We start from the raw sequence: 5,352 nt of genomic DNA, 5'->3' as shown, positions 1-5,352 counted from the left end.
TGTGTGTGCCATTATCAAGCCTCAGGTGAACTAGGGAGGGTGTGTGTGTGCAGCAAGCTACGCAGTGGAGCCTTGAATGCTCACATGTTCTTTATTGGAACGTCGACCCACCTACAATGAAAAGTGTAAAGTTTCTTTCTAGCTCGGCATTGCACACGTTAGCAATCCCAGTTAGCCTCCATTTGACGGCCCAATCGCCTTCCCTCTCCTCTGCCCTCGATCCCCCCTGCCACCCCGTCGTGCCAGAAAGAAACCAGCGCCCCTCCACCAAACTTTTGCCCGAATCATTGAGATGCAAGTGACAAGAGTATACTTTTCCTGTAACATCATACGAAGTGAATCACTAGGCAAGTTGTCATACTGCATGGGCTTTATGCATGCAAATCATGTTGTGAATCCGTTGTAGTATATGAGGCACTCCTTATTATAGTATGAAGGTATCTTCATTGCCTTAAGAGTGTGTGGATGAATATTGTAATCACACCAAGGGTTGTTCGTCCAACATGAATATTTACAAGCTTGCATGACCCGCACGTCCGGCGGGGTCTCGTTCGCTCTTATCAATTGGCCGCTACACGACTATTAACACAATGCCCTTGCAAATAACTATGTTAATGGATATTGTAATCACACCAAGGGTCGTTCGTCCAACATCAATATTTATGAGCTTGCATGACCCGCGCCTCTGGCGGGTCTCGTTTGCTCTTATCAATTGGCCGCTACACGGCTATTAACAGAATGCCCTTGCAAATAACTATGTTAATGGCTACGTAGCAGTTGTCAATGAGCCACATAGCGGCCCATTGATAAGGGTGAGTGAGACCCCCCCTAGGCGGTAGGTGGATCACTCAGGATCGTAACCAATAAAGAGATTCAATATTCACATTTGGCCATCAAGACCCAGAACTTCTTGCGCTCTCATGAACACTCACACTCACATAGACCCTCGACACTAACTAACACCCAGCCTTTAATGAGGGGTGGCAATGGGATCAAGGGATGGGAAGTGGGCACACTACTATCGGGGTGATCTGGGGCGTCCACCTCGTGAGGAACTAAACCCGGACGGCGTGCTGACCTGGCAATCCACCTCAACAAAAACTAAACATGGACAGGCATGCCCACCTGGCAGCCGACCTTAGCAAAAACTAAACTCGGACAAGCAGGCCCACGTGGCGGGATCAAAAGGGTGAAAGGCATCCACGCTGGCATGTGGAAAATCAACATGCATGCAGGAGAATTCAAATTTGGGCGATTGCAGGGTTTCAAATTTTTGGGTGTTCTTGGAGGTTAACTGGCAAGAAAGAGGGAGAGGATGGACCTGAATGCAGGTTGGGTGGAAGAGGAGGTAACGCAAGGCAAAGAGAGGATCAAAGATAGTTACAACATCAATCTCAATGTGACCTGGCAGGAAGAGGAAGCCATGAAGGGTAAAATGGATGGGCCTATACATGATTTGAATGAGGGTATAGAGGCGAGCAACGAATCTAAATCAGATTCAGGCCTAGATTCTGAGGATTCCTTGAGTTTTAATAATGGTTGGCTGAATGAAGGGAACTCAAGCAGTGCCGACCATCCAAAAGCTAGAGCCCAGTTCCCTGAAAAGCAACCAAGTGGGGGCTCAAATGGGGACTCAATCCACATGGTCAAACCTAGGATCCAATCTCCTGATCCATCCTTGCATCTTTCTCACCACTTCTTTAGTTTTGATCGAGCAAGCTACGACCTAATGCTTCAAGATATGAAGGGGATTTGAAACCCAAGTTTGGCTACACTTTGAGAAGTAGGTGTCCATGACATAAAGAGATGGAACAAGATGAAGGAAAATCTGTATATCCGAGGACCCGAACGTGATGGATCGACCAAGCTCTTCTTGAAGATGACTCCCCTAGCAATTGCACCAATTGAGCAGTGGGCAGCTATCATAGAAGAATGTCACATTGATCGGCAACGGGCTCCCCTTGGCATGTCAAAAAGTATTGATATTGTCAAATTGGAATGGTGTACAGATGTTAAAAATCATGGCATACCTATTTCCTTTATTAGAGACATGATTAGATCTTGCAAAGTGTGTAGCAAGGATCCAACACTCCTTTCCCAATTGCTTATGTCAAAAAAGGTTGAAGGAAAGTTGAATGCTGATGAGAATAACCCAAGTGAGAAAATTTTAACAGATAAAGCCCACGTGAATGATGTGCTAGAGAGTATTGCACTTAAGCATAAGGTGAGACTTGTCAAGATAAGATCAACTCAAGTAAGTTTTGGTAAGGTAGAGGACATCTACGTTTGTCATCGTGGTGGTTCAAGAAGGCAGCGTGAAGGAGACAAGCGCAGAGAGAGAAAAACAAAGAAGTGTGGTTGTCCTTTCAAGGCACGAGTGCAATTCGAAGAAGAAGTCGATGAAGTCACTATTGTTCTCCATGCTATGCATCATGCCCATGCTCCTGGATCTTGGCTTGCCTTATACTATCTACCGGTTCATCCACGAGTGCTTCACTGTTGCATGGAAGATTACTTTGATGTTGGTACATCTCGCACCGTTGCCAAAATGTCTGCCTCAAAACAAAACTTCCACATGCAACAAGTGCCTCCAGTAGATTGCGCGAATTTCCAATTCTTCATGATCCCAAAGGAGGTCCAACAGCTTGCATATAGCTTACAACTTCAAGGTAGTACTTTTCATTGCTTATGCTCTCAACCTATATAGCATTTTCTTGACCTAAGATATAGGGTCGAGCATCAGAAAATGATTGGTTGGGGATGTATATGGAGGCTTTGAAGTTACAAGCTGATGGGAAGGTAGCTTTTTACAGCAATAGTTTCATTTTCACTTTTATATGTTGTCCTTGCATCCTTATGTAGATGCTTGCTACTTTTGAAAGGTTGCATATGTCCAACCATACAATCCAAATGCATTGCAAGACATCCTCAAGCCATTTGTTATCATCATTCAAGATAGTTGGATGTTAAAGACATGTATTCGCTTCTCACGACGTAACGCATGGGTTGTGGACAGCGCATTCAAGACAAATGTGTATGGCTTGCCACCATTATATGCAGCCGTTTTGCCTAATCAAGCTGGAATATGATTGCATGTGTGGTTGATGATGAGCACATGTGACCCTGGGACATGTCAGGAGAGCATTTCCTTTGAATTGACCATCCGCATAATATTCTCAATGATGGGTAGCATTCGATCGAATGCAATTCTAATAGATAAGTGCCCTCAAGAGCTGAATGCTATCTTGAGAGTCATTAGGGATGATGATGCTTGCTGGGCTTAAGACAGCGGAGGGTGTCAAGTGCAAGTTTCATGCCATGTCCTGCTCTGTTGGTTTCATGCCAAGAAGGCTTCGGTAGAGAATCTTTTGCCCCAAGTGTCAAAAGATTTGCGAGATCAAGTATATTCTACGATGTGCAACCTTATGCATTCAGAGTGTGAGGATGATTTTGAAGCTCGCTAATTTCAGAAACTCTTATTGGACTACTCTGAGCATGCAAATATTCAACTTTATGTATCCAACGGATTGTGCTCAAAGTCATGTATATGACCTGAGCGTTGGCCAAATTTTGGGCGCTTATTTCCCCATGGAAATGTGGACACTAAAAATGTGGTGGAGAGATAATAGCAGTATATCAAGTACACTTTGTTGGATGCAAGGATAAATAGGTCGGTGCTTGACCTATTGCATGCACTTGTTGGTGATGCAAGGAGTGGAACCTGGATGGGAGGAACTCTATTGGAGTTCTTCAAGGAGAATCAAGAGCTAGGTGAGCATTGATCATTCTCCTTGCATTTTTATATCAGCTACTTTTCCTAAACAAGTTCATTGTGTGTATGTCAATAGTGGACTCTGAACGTTTTGTTGTGTATGGCTCAAGCAAGAGTGTGACCAAAGCACTAGCTGTTGGGGAGAAGTTATTTCAACGATATGAGTCTAATCCATCTACTCTTCAAGTGGTGAACGAATCTATATTGCTATTCAAGATTCAGAGCATGTCTTTAGACACTTGGTATCACGTGAGTTTACAGTCCTCCTATTGTGATTGCCAAGATTGGTCCTCCCAATGCAAGCATCTATACGGAGTGCGCCTAATACTACAAAGACATTTTCCGATGCCACATGCAATTTTGCCTATTGTGGATAGTTTGCATGCAACGGTTGAACTTCCTACAAACAATGGAATGCAAGAATGTCCTCAGGCTGTGGAGGTAGAGAGTGGTTGTGATGGCACAAAATTGGATGTTGACATGCATAGCTTTGAGCAAGATATGGACATGATTGATATGGAGATAGTTTCTTGTATTGAGAAGTTTAGAGATATCTTGCAGCAGCTTCCATATAATTTGTCCACATGGACATTGGTGCAAAAGGAGCTAGCTCTTGGACAATTGCAGATCTCTATGGAGAACCTGAAAAATCTCCACGAGGCAAAGAAGGCAAGCATGCCATGTAGAGGTAGCATTAAACAAATTCAAGCCAATGTCACGCAAACACGGCTTGGGCATGGTAGACTGTCAAGTATCATTGATCCTCTTTTGGATGCACTCGATGGTAGCCCCCAGCCAAACAAGACTAGGAGACTCACAGGTTCGATGAGGCACAAAAACGAGCGAGGGCGAAGTCGTGTGCGCTTCGAAAAATGGCGGCGTATTTCTTGTCCTCATTGTTGTATAGCAAGGCTCTTCTTGTTGATGAATCTTGCATAATATGTTGCCATGCTTTGCTGCCTTTATCTCAAAAGCATTCGACTGCATCTTCTACTGCTCAAATCATGGACCACTTGGTGCAGTTATGGGATGGCAACAGCTCAGCCAAAGGTTCTATCATCGAGTGTGACTATGAGGTGACACTTGAAGGAAGTGAATGGCATTTCTCAATGAAGCTTGATGATGGCAGAATCTATGAAAAGGTCTATGTGTCAAGAATACTCATAACCCTTATGTGATAAACATGTAGGACCTTTACATCCGCCATTATTGCACGATCAGCCAAGACTTGTCAGACATGCAAGCACTATGTGTACATGGGAATGTTGTGCATTAGCCATGTAGGCATTTTAAGATATACATTAGTCATTGCGACATGTATATACAAACCGGTCTTGTTTGTGTGCGGGCGATTGTGGCCTTCTTGGTGGTCTTGTTTCTTCTCACGGGTTGTTATTTTTGCTACAAGAATTTGTGTTGGGCTGTGAGTGAGCCCCTTGTCAAGTTTATGCATTGCCATTTTGTGGGTTTATACAAGGTCCTTGAGAGTAGGTTTATGCATTGAGAGCAGGTTTATGCATACAATCAACCATGCATGACTGAGTTTTTATTGTTGTTGCTTGTTTATACAAGGTCCTCGA

At 43.9% G+C, this 5,352-nt stretch overlaps 1 pseudogene; it reads left to right on the top strand.

Annotated features, from left to right (window-relative positions):
- The first annotated feature begins 1,315 nt into the window (after positions 1–1,315).
- On the top strand, positions 1,316–5,048 carry LOC147465740 (uncharacterized; annotated as a pseudogene).
- Positions 5,049–5,352: the final 304 nt, after the last annotated feature.

The sequence above is a fragment of the Adiantum capillus-veneris genome, chromosome 1, assembly GCF_014529385.1.
Source record: "Adiantum capillus-veneris isolate H3 chromosome 1, ASM1452938v2, whole genome shotgun sequence".
NCBI lineage: Eukaryota > Viridiplantae > Streptophyta > Polypodiopsida > Polypodiales > Pteridaceae > Adiantum > Adiantum capillus-veneris.
The sequence above is the reverse complement of the archived record's forward strand: the minus strand, read 5'-3'. Positions and strand labels throughout refer to the sequence as shown.